Below are 11,537 nucleotides of genomic sequence, written 5' to 3'. Positions count from 1 at the left end.
CCACTCGAAAGGAAGACGGAAGACGTGCCTCACAAACAAATGGAGTTGCTGTCACTGGGGGGCTGGGGCCCCGAGTCCCCACCTGTCACCGGAGATGGCTGGTGGCGGAGCTCCTTGTCTGAGAGGCTGCTGGCTATTTGGCAGCCTCCCCAGTTGGGGTCCAGTCTTTGGGGCCCCCCTTCCTTCCCTCCTGGGTCTCAGTGAATGTGGGCCTGCAGCGCACGGAGCCTTCTTTCCCCTTGTTCCCAAAGAACCCCCCCCCAACAAATGGAGTTCTAAACGTTCCACCACGGCTTTGGGTAACGATGGCGGTTTGGGAGCCGTCTGTTGCTATGGATTCAAACTCATGGCCATTCGGTGCCTTTCGCTGGCCGCCTGTCTTTGGTTCTCTGACTTCCTTTACAATCGAGTCAATAAAAATGTCACCTCACCCTCCTCTTTTTAGCATTTATGTTTCAGATCAATGTGAGGCCCGAAGCCCGTCGATTACCCTCCAATGAGTTGCAAAAAGTGCAGTACTAAAAAGGCCGCCCCCGAGATGGGTCCCGGGAAATCGCTGGTGAAATGAGCGCAATCTTTTTCACAAACAGCCACATCTTTTATTTATATGATGGCCGTGTCTGCCTCTGCTCCAGGCCCCCGGCGACCCCAGGGGACCGCACGCCCACCCTCTGCGCTCCGCGTCCTGCCGACGGTGATGGTTTGTCACAAGCCCCTCGCGGCCGCCTCCAGCCTTTGCAGGGAAACTAGCCGTGGAGAGCAGCGCACGTGTGCGTAGCACCCGGAGGGGGCATCTTCTCGAAAGAGACGGCTCCTGGGCAGCTTCCAACTCATGGCACACAGGGAAGGTGAAACTGCCCGTTCCGCTCTGGGATGAGAACGCGCTTTTGCTGGGGACGCGGAATACCGCGAGGTACAGTGTCAACTGCCCCCGGGTCACGCTTTCCAACAGCTCCTGCTCGGGCCATCGGGAGCCGTCAAGGTGGTCATCTCCAGCCGGACCTAGAGCTGCTTCCACAGCGGCCAGCACGTGCCCTTACGTCCAGGAGGGACCCAGCTGTCTGCAGGCTGGACTCAGCACCCCCGCCAGGGACAGTGCGACAGGGTCTTTAATGTACAGGCTGGAGACAGGCAGCCCTGTCCTCTGGGTGAGGTTGCAACGGGGATACAAGAGATGACTGTCCACGCTTTCAAAACAGAGAGAGCGGACCGAGGACGCGGCCAAGGGGGCACGGGGCAATCAGGGGAAAGGTCAGGTTTTCATTTATCTTTTGTATTTTTTTAATGTTTATTTATTTTTGAGAGAGAGCGAGACAGAGGGTGAGAAGTGGAGGGGCAGAGAGAGAGAGGGAGACACAGAATCCGAAGCAGGCTCCAAGCTCTGGGCTGTCGGCAGAGAGCCCGACGCGGGGCTTGAACTCACAAAATGAGATCGTGACCTGAGCCGAAGTCAGACGCTTAACTGACTAAGCCCCCCAAGCCCCAGGTTTTCATTTTTCTTAATAGTTTATAATTTAGGAAGCAACAGAGCATAGTGACTAAGAGCATGGACTTTGGAACTGGACAGGCATAGATTCCCGGCCCGGAGCTCCTCCGTGTCAGCCGTGTGACCTGGGACAAATGACATCGGTTTCCTAATCTGTAAACTGGGAATAGTAACACCCGTGCCTGGTGGGGCTGGTGGGAGTTTAGACGTACCACGGGCACGGTCTGGCCCGCACGACTGGGCCAGAGAAAGCACTCGATGCTTTGCAGCTGCTGCTGTTGTTGCTGGCACAGACTGGCTGACCCTTCTAGGCACTTCTCTGTACATTAACTCCCTGGATCTTCGATAATGGGGCAGCTAGCCAGTATCACAATAGTTTCTAGAAAAGTCCTTGCAAATTTGAGAACGTGCCTGGTACCGGTGTCAGGTTGAGAGGGTTTTCCCTTACGGAGGGTTGGCGGGGGGGAGGGGCCATGACTAGAAATGCTGGGGCAGGTGACTGAGGGCTCTCTGCTGGTGGCCGCCTGACGGACACAGATCACACACAACTGTATCTCCATCCTGGCTTCTCACACGGTCTGTTTCTTCTGTCGCCCCCCTCCCATTTTTTTTTTTAGGCAAAATCCACATGCCATAAATTAGCCATTTTAATGTGAACAGTTAGAGGCATTTAGCACATGCATGATGTTGTGCAACCACACCCCTGCCTTACTCCCCAGCATCACCACCCCCTGAGGGAAGACCCCCAGACCTGTTAGCAGGAATGCCCACCCTTCCCCCCACCCAGCCCCTGGCTACTGTCCTCAGCCTCGTCTCCTCAGGTTCACCTGTTCTGGACACTTTATGTAACAGGATCTCACAATACACGGCCTTCCGTGCCTGGCTCTTGGACCTGACATACTGGTTTCAAGGTTCATCGTGTTATAGCAGGTGTCAGAACGCGTTCCTCCTCAAGGCCGGATGCCGCTCCTCTGTACGGCCTGAACACATTTTGTTTACCTATCACCCATTGATAGACAGTTGGTTTGCTTCCACTTCTCGGCGGTTGTGAATCACGCCGCTGCGAACGTGGGTGTGCACCTCGCATTCTCTTGATCGCACTCCGCTCGGACGTGTTCTCAAATCCATCACTTGTCTCTTCCCGCCTCTGGGCCTCTGCACACGCCTGTTATCCCTGGTGCCCTGTCTCTCCTCTGCTGATTCCTACCTACCCTGCAGGGCTCAGGTGCCTGCTACCTCCTCCAGGAAGCCTCCCTGCTGTGCTCGGACAGGCTGGTGAGCCCCTTCCTGGCGGGCCCCCACAGCACCCAGCATCTCCTGGAAAGCCCTTCTACACGCGGTTGCTGTTACTCGTGCATCTGTCTCCGCTGATGGGGATGTGGCCGTCACTGCTGTGACTACCGCCCATCCTCAGGGCCCCGCCCAGGACTGGGCATGCGGTAGGTGCTTCTAAACTGTTTGTTCAATGAACACATGATCATCATCTCTTCGTCCTCGGGGCCTCTGTGGCGGCCTCGTGGATGTTCTGCCCTGGGAACAATCACCAGACTGCGGGCTAGCCTGGAGTCCCTCTGGGGGAGGGGCGCGGCCACCGGCTGTTAATATTCCCAGTGGCGAAAGTCCCCTTGGGAACCTTGTTGATTAAAAATGCAGTATGAAAATGGAAGCAAAGCTGCCATTAAAAATGATTAATTAGAGTCCTGCTCATTATTCTATTTGGAATGATGCTATTAATATTAATGACCCTTAAAAATACTTCACATGCAGGCACTTACTGTTTATTTGTGCGCTTCCCTCAGTGTGGTCCCATCCCTTACCCAAGCCCTCGGGAGCTTGGACCCTTCCCAGAAGTGTGCCCCCTGGAGGGCACAGGCCGGAGTTTCTGCTCCCCACCGATTCGGGGCCTGTCACCATTGTCGTCCTGCTCCCCCGCCCCATGTGCCCAGCAGCTCTGCCAGGAAGCAGGAGTGTGTGCCTTTTCACAGTTTTATTTTGTAGTTCAACGGGCATGGCGGTTTCTGGGAGGAGGAGGCCGATGTTGGACCCTGGGGGCAGGGCGAGGCTTTCTCTAATAAGATGGAAGCAGAGGTGACAGGGACAGAAGGAAAGGGCCGCTTCATTAGGGAAACTGCAAGTCACTCCCGGGCGGGCACCGTGCAGCGCCGTGGGGCAGCCTCCCCGGGAGCCCGCAACTCCGGCGGGTGAAAAGCTTCAATTAAAAATATTGACCCTGCCGCCAGGGCTTGGGATGCGGGGCCCGGTCACCGCAGGAACAGGAGCTCTGTTCTCTGAAGATCTGGGGGGACATCCTGCAAGAAAGTGGGGGAGGAAGTGGCAAGAACTTGCTCTTGGTTGTCGTTTTGCCTGTCCCGTCGGAGTGAAAATCGTGACCTCGCCCGCCCCCTGTGACTGTTTCTTGCTTTTGTCTGGCACTTTGGGTCTCCTGCCTCCCAGACCAAAGGCGACAGCGTGCACCTGCCTGAAAACTCCTGGGACCGGGGGCGGGGGTGGGGTGGGGGGGGACGCTGTCCACCATGCTCCTGGGCGCCCCACCCGGAGCCCACGCACAGATGGCACTTTCGCAATACTCAATGAATGATCACGATAACATTGTCATTGGGTCACTTGTCCCCAGGGCACTCTAACCAACTCTCAGTTGTCTTTGGAAATGATTGAGCGGGGGGAGGGGGGACAGAGAACGCTTAAGCACCCAGACTTGTCTTAGGAGTGGGTTTCTTGAGCTTACATTTCACAGTAAATACATTTACGGCAGGAACTTAGCAGAAAATTTCTTCTCTGGTCCAAGATGTGTTCATCACCTTTCTTTCCTTTAAATGCAAGTGGCACTCACTGGGTGCCGGGCGCACCTGGGCCCGTTCTGGTGCCTTCCGTGCACGAGATCACTTGACCCTGAGGCACGGGGGACCGCAGCCCTGCTGCTCGGCTAGTTGAGCACTTAATCAGTAGGTCCTAAAGAAGAGACAAAATGCACTGATCCCCTACATCACATCTGCACGTGTGTACACATACACACACACACACACACACACACGCACACACACAGCTTCAGGCCATAGTTAGTAACTGGCTAATATAAACAGGCCTTACAAAGCATCAAATAGCAAAAGAATCCCTCACTTTACCCAAAGTCACCATCCTCACCTTGTGACCTTGATCAGGGAACAGGCTCAGAGAGGTTAAGTAAGTTCCTGAAGTCAGAGCTAGAAACTGGCCCCCACAGGATGTGACGTGTGTTGACACACAAATGTATTTGAAACCTAGGCTAACAGGACCTCGGGCTGACTTGCTGTCACGTGACCTGCTCACCGCCCTTTCCTGGACGCACGCTGGTCTCCCTCCTGGTCCAGGCGGCCGCCACAGCCCCGCACGCTCCCCACGGTCACGGAGCTGCAGGTCTCTAGCCGAGTCAGGCTGGTCTTCCCCAGCTCCCTGGACCGGCCTTCAGTGAAAGTCCTCTTTAATTAAACACAGCTCCCCCTGGAAAGCAATTGAATTATCTAATTATGCGCTCCTAACCTGATTGTGGTCGTTAGCGCAGGGACCTGGTGGCTCAGGTGTTGATGGGGCTCAACGGGAGCTGGAGCCACCGCTAGTGAGCAGCAGTGACGAATGTGACCCCCGTGCCACTCCCCTCCCGCTCCCCAGCCCGCCTTGTTTCCACAGTCTCAGTGCATGGCCAAGCAGACATTGTCCTAGTGACCAGTCCAAAACCCAGGGCTGTGCCCCCGGAGCCTGAGTTACCACTGAACTCTCCGGAGTGGCAACCTCTCCACTTGTCAGTGGCTGTGAAGGATGGGCCGGATGGCTCAGCACCCACTCCTCCACCGGAGCCCCCATCACTTGGGCGGGGCCCTTGGACTGCTCTGCAGTATTTGGCTCCAGGACCTGCTGGTTCGTTTTGTGTGTTAATCCTGTCACTCTCTGGCAGGTGTCTCCGGAGTTCAAGCATGCTGCCAGGACCTGGGCACAGCCACGGAGCCCTGCTGTCCCCTGACCACAGTCCCTCGAGGCCTCCCATGGCCTCTGAGTCTCCTGATTCAGCCCGCCTCTGCTGGGCCAGCTCAGATCTCCCCTCAGAGGAGGGTTCAGGATGCATTTGCAAAAATGAATCCTTGCTATTAAGGTAAAATTCTGACACGGTGTGCACATACGACCAGAATAACTCCATGATTGAATGAGCTCCCTCTGTTGTAATGAGCACTGAGCTCTTTTAAATGAAGAGTCATTGGGTTTTGGGTTTTGTTTTCTGTTTTTTAATTCGAAAACAATGTCAAAGCTACTCGGGAAGAGTCACATTAAGCCTGCATCTCCTTAGCCCCAGACGCACCCATTGTAAACTTTTTGCTACACGCGCTTTATCAGCGCCGTGGCTGCCTCTGTATCACTGGTGTTGGTGGTGGTGTTTTGCTGAATCATCTCAGACAAAGTAAGTTTGGGGACACTGTGTCCTTCACCACCAATTACTTGCAGTCTGTGTCTCCTAAGAATAGAGATGTGTTTTCTCTCCTCTTCCCATATAGTTTTCCACGTACGGAGGTGAAACTTGCATCACATAAAGCTGACCATTCCAAAGCGGACGATGTGGCGGCACATAGCCCCTCCCCAGGTCGTACGGCCACCACCTCCGTCCACTCCAGCGTATTTCCGGCAGCCCCACGTCAGACCCGCAACTGTCGCGGAGCTGTTCCCAGCGCTGGCCACACAGACCTCACTCTGAGGGTCGCACCCACATTGGTGGACACAGCGCAAGCGCACATGTTGCTGATTTCCGCCGCACTGTTCTTTTCAGTGGTTTTCTTTTCCCCCCGGACTCAGGATCCGATCCAAGAGCCCAAAGTACATCGACTAGTTCCACGTAGCTGTTAGGTCCCTTTAGACCAGCTGCTTAGGCCTTAAACAATTATATATACATCTGTTATTTTCTTTAACTTTGGAAATTTTTTAGATTTTCAGAAAAGTTGCAAAGAGAGGGCAGCGAGTTCTCTAACCCCTCACCTGTTTTTCCCCAATGTTACCATCCCGGCTGGCCACGCGGCACTTACCCAGCCCCAGGGTGGCACTGCCGGTGGGCATCACCTGCTTTTCCACTGGCGTCCTGCTTCTGCTCCGGGAGGTAACTTTGCATTTGGCTGTCGCCATTTTGTCCTTTACGAGGCTGACGGACGTTAGGTTCTCTACACGCATGCGCCGTTTTATTGCCTCAAGAAATCTAAGCTGGAGGCGCAATATTGTTGTTCTAGAGTGGGGAGGAAAGGGGCATCGGAGGAGAAGTGACCCCCCCAAAACCACTCAGTGCGTGAGGAGGCAGGACTCAAACCCCATCCCTCTGGCTCTGAAGCTTCCCTCCTTCATCTGCATCATGAATGCCACATGCTCGCTCTTTCTCTCTCTCTCTCTCTCTCTCTCTCTCTCTCTCTCTCTCTCATACACATATACACACACACACACACACACACACACACACCATGCACTCACATACACAGCTTTATGACCATATTTAGCACTTGGCGAGCATTAAAGTTTTCACAAAGCATCAAATGTTAAAATAATTGCTCATTTTATCCAACAGGTACATTCCTGAAAAGTTAACTGTAGTTCTCTAGGAGGATTTACTAGAAAGTGGGCACGTACTAACTGCTTGTACGTGCTGAGTGCTTTGCATAAATTTCTTTACTGGATCAGTCCCCACTCCTTGATGGGATGTTTGTTATACCCATTTTAGAGATGTGAACATTGAATACAGAGAGAATTGACCTGTTCCAGGTCAACTAGCCAGGCCAATTCAGCTCTTTGAATGCTTTTTGTCTCATCCTGTCCCCGTCCTTAGCCTTCGGGCTTGACCAGGACCCACTTTCAGGTCTAAAAGACCCCCTCCCACCCCTGCCGCTGTCCTCAAGCACCCCGGTCCGGGGGTGGTCACCATCCCTGGGTGAAATGGCCAGAGAGTCTCTGGGGTCTGGCTGAGGGAGGCTTCTCACTCCTGTGCCTCAGGGCTCCTGTGTCCCGAAGCCAGTTCAGCCAGTGGGGCAGCTGGTGCCACTCAGTCACTCACACGGAATATGCTAATCCTCCTCAATAACGGGTCCAGCTGGTAGAAGCTTTTATTTCCACGAAGTGTGAATGCCGTTGCCATGGAAGGCAGCCTTATACCCGGGGAGCAGGCATTTCGGGGGGAGAAGCCGCTCAAGGCTGTTTTTCCCTTTTATGCAGGTTTCACCTCCCTCTGTGCATTTCACCACCGATTTTTATTTCGTCCGCGTGGAACACTCACAGAATGACGGGCGAGGCGCTCAGCACTTGCTTTTCCCCACTCTCCATATGCTTACAAGCCACCCCTCCTGGGACCGGGGGGCGGGGGTGGGATGAAGCGGTTATTTTCCCCACCGCGCACGAAAATAGCATCCGAGTAGAGAGTGGGACAGGATTGGTCCCACCCGGCCAACGTCAAGTCCTCGTTTCCAATAGGAAGGCAGCCCCCAGACGTCCTCCACCACTCTCGGCTCCTATTAAAACTCGATTTGGAAGTCTCTTACGAGAAAGATGGGCTGGGAACCCCCTGGTGGTGTTCGGCTGGTGTGTAGGTACACATCGAGTGCCCCTCTGCTGCCACGCTCTGCGTGGTGAACTTGAGCGGCCCTACGGAGTCAGCCATGGGATCTTGGGCCAGCGGCCAGCGACGTAAGTACGCTGAGCCTCAGTTTCCTTGCTTGTGAACAAGCGGGAACAAATGGGTCCAGACAGGGCGGCGGGCAGAAAGGTGACGGTGATAAAGCACACGGCCCCACACGGAGGAGCTGCTTGGCAGGGTCTTGGTAAAGTTACCACCTTTTCTTACTAGAACCACTCTCTCTTTTCTTCCTTGCTTCCTTCCCTCCCTCTTTCCAAGAGGGTGGGGAGTGTGTGGGTGAGGGCGGGGAGGCAAGGCAGGGAATAAAAGACTAAAATGAGACATAAGGGGCCCCTGCCGTCAAGTTCTCCACAGCCTGGGAGAGGAGAGAGCCGTCTGTCCAAATAGCTACAATGTAAGTCAGACCAGGATCACGTGCTCCCGGCTGGTGTCAGCTGAGCACTCACAATGCCTTGCACACTGTTCCGGATTATGCATGTGTTTGATCTCTTCCGATCTTTCTAGCAATCCCTTTGGGAGCCATTCTTACTCCCGTGTTGCAAATGAGGAGGCAGAGGTTCCCAGAGGTCAGCTGATGTGTCCAAAGTCATACACGTGCTGAGGGTCAGGCTGGGACTCCAAGACGCTCATCTGTAGAGTTGGGAGCTTTGTTTCCATGTTACAGCATCTTCCCTCCCCCCTCCACCCCCCTATAAGAGGGGTCCAGGGGCCTCGGGTCAGGGGCTGGGGTCTGTTCTTCCCGGATGGAGGCCAGGGACGGCTTCTCAGGGACGGGGGCGCCGGTGGCAGCCTCCACGGCCATGCATGGTGAGACCCATGGAGGTGGAGGCCTCGGGCTAGAGGCGCGAACCTGCTCAAATCCATCTGGGTGCCTGCTCCTTTGTTCCCAGGGGAAGGCGGGTCTGGGCAGGGCACATCTCAGGCATGTGTGGGAAATAGCCTGTCTCCTACTGACCGAAGGCAGCGTGCCATGAAGGGATTATGGAGGTAAGCTGGGCTGCCATCGAAATAGCATTTCTGAACTTTATTTTCTAGGCTGAGAGCTGAGTGTGGCCAGACGTGGAACAGAAGGGGGAAGGAAGGGGGCCGGGGGTGACAGAATAAAGACAGGGGATAAGAAGCTGTTGGCTGGAGGAGCCTGCATGTCACATCCATTTACTTTTTGAGGTACTTTTTTAAAGTTTATATATTTATTTTGAGAGGGAGAGCGCATGAGCAGGGGAGAGGCAGAGAGAGGGGGGAGAGAGAGAATCTCATGCAGGCTCTGTGCCCCACACGGGGCTCAAACTCACGAACCGGGAGATCGTAACCTAAGCAGATATCAAGAGTCGGATGCTGAACCGACTGAGCCAGCCAGGTGCTACCCCCCTGTATTTATTTATTTATTTATTTTGGGGGGGGTACTTTTAAACTAAGTTCCTTTTTACCTCCCCACTCAAAAGCTCGCTTTTTTCCCGTCGGGTGTAGGGACATATATCTTGGGTGTTCACAGGGTCACGGGTCACTGCCTGGTGGCGTCAGTACGTCTCTTGTGCTTGTGAAGTCAGAGGAACGGAGAACACAGGGCCGTGTGTGGCCATGGGCTGTCTGGTCTGTGAGGGCAGCTCCTGGGGCCCCGTGATCCACGGTGGGAGTTCCGGACACGGGTGGGGGGGCTCAGATGGCCCTTCGGAGGGGTAGGGATGCCGAGTGATGCCCGACGCTTCTTACCAGAGTGTAGTGTCAAAGTCAACGTGTGACTCCTGGGAAGAGTTGACGGTTAGGATGGTTCTATTCAGGAGCAGTGGGGGGGGCGGGGCGGGGGGCAGAGAGAGGGAGAGAGGAATTGGGCACGTGAGCTAGCAAGAGCAGGAAGGAAATTTGATTTTAATATTCCAATTAGCAGTTACACTGATCCCATTAATCCACTAATTACTCAGCTTTACCTGTGCACACAGGAGTCATTTAGAATCAACAACATCACACCCTCTCTCTCTTCGTCGCTTGCCCGTTCTTCCGGGGAGCAAATATTGATTGAGTGCCTACTCCGGCTTAGACCCTGGGAGGTCTGTTGACCAGCCGGCACCGCCATCCCAAAGGAGCTTAAGATCCAGCTGGGGTGTGGGGGAGGGGCATCAGCAACCAGCAATCACCGCACTGTGTGGACGCCTCCATGGGAACCAAGCTCTGGGGGCTGCCAGGTCCTGGGGTCCCCATCAGAGGCCCCATATCTGCCCAGCTGACCCGTGTGTGTTTTCTGACCACAGAACTATAATTGTTCTCTGTCCCTCCCCAAGACAAGGCGCATGGAACAGCCTCGGCGGGTACTTGGGAGAGCCGCCATCCCTTCTGCGCATTGACTAGGAACCCGCCCTTGGCCTTGGCAGCCTGTTTAATGCTGTGGAGCCGCTACCCTCATCTCTTTTTCGGAGATGTGACTCAGAGAAGTGCCCTTGTTCATGGGGGCCCGGTGAGGGGCAGAGCGGGGGTCTGGGCATGTTTTCTCCCGGGTACTCTTTCCCAAGGTCTTACCCCCTCTACACCTCTTTCCATCAGCACCTGCTGCCTCTCAGACAGTTGCAGGTGGAGGCTTCCTAGGGAGAGGCAGGTGGGAGGGAGGAAGTTGGAGAGGGCAGTCAGGAGTCACGAATATCTAACATCTTGTGATGCTGAAACTCAAGAGCCCCCTGACTCAGCAGGATATTAATAAGCCTGGCTGGTCCTCGGAGGGCGGCTGCGCCAGGGATGCGAACAGCAGGACCGCATCCAGCCCCTGGCGCCAGGGGCACCTCACACGCCACCCCTACCCCCCTGTCTGTCTCCCCATACCAGGCGGGGCTCTTCAGAGCCCAGACGCGGGTCTGCATCTCCAGCCCCCAGCACAGAGCTCTGCATACAGTAGGGATACACTAGACAACTGTGAAGTGGATGGATGGATGGATAGATAAGGAAACTGACCCTTGAATTTTCCAGAAACATCACTACTCCTTCCTCTCCCTACTACTCATCTATGCAATCACACATAGTAGGTTCTCCGTAAATGAAGGCTGGTTAGGTCATGTTTAATATTGTCCTCAATTAGCCCCATGTCCCAAGCACCTATTTCTGCCTGGTACCGTTCTGGGCTGTCTGAAGAAGGGACAGAGACCCGTTCCCCCCCCCCCCCCCCCCCCCCCCCCCCCCGATCAGGGACAACAATGTGAGGTCTACCGTGGCCCTCTCCCAGATACCATGAGCCCATCCCCAGGGAGCCGGGCTAAGCAATGCCAGCACGAGGTCCTGGTAAGCTGGGACCCGGCTCAGCACAGCCCTCTGGGGCGTCGATGCTGCCCAGCATTTATTGGAATTGGCACCTTCTCTCTGCCCCCCTGCACTTCTCCATCCCGTAAAGCCTGTTTGAGAGAGAGTGGACGGGGCAGCCGG

The 11,537-nt window shown here is 55.0% G+C and overlaps 1 long non-coding RNA gene across 2 annotated transcripts; it reads right to left on the bottom strand.

Annotated features, from left to right (window-relative positions):
* Positions 1–4,202: 4,202 nt before the first annotated feature.
* LOC115276706 lies at positions 4,203–6,657 on the bottom strand. Of its 2 annotated transcripts, none has more exons than XR_003902054.1 (3): positions 6,550–6,657; positions 4,649–4,984; positions 4,203–4,456 (listed from the first exon to the last, which is right to left on the bottom strand). It is a non-coding gene; the product is annotated as an uncharacterized LOC115276706 (long non-coding RNA). The 2 variants fall into 2 exon arrangements; XR_003902055.1 differs by having other exon boundaries at positions 4,814–4,984.
* Positions 6,658–11,537: the final 4,880 nt, after the last annotated feature.

The sequence above is a fragment of the Suricata suricatta genome, chromosome 13 (genome assembly GCF_006229205.1).
Source record: "Suricata suricatta isolate VVHF042 chromosome 13, meerkat_22Aug2017_6uvM2_HiC, whole genome shotgun sequence".
In the NCBI taxonomy this organism is placed as follows: Eukaryota; Metazoa; Chordata; class Mammalia; order Carnivora; family Herpestidae; genus Suricata; species Suricata suricatta.
The sequence above is the reverse complement of the archived record's forward strand: the minus strand, read 5'-3'. Positions and strand labels throughout refer to the sequence as shown.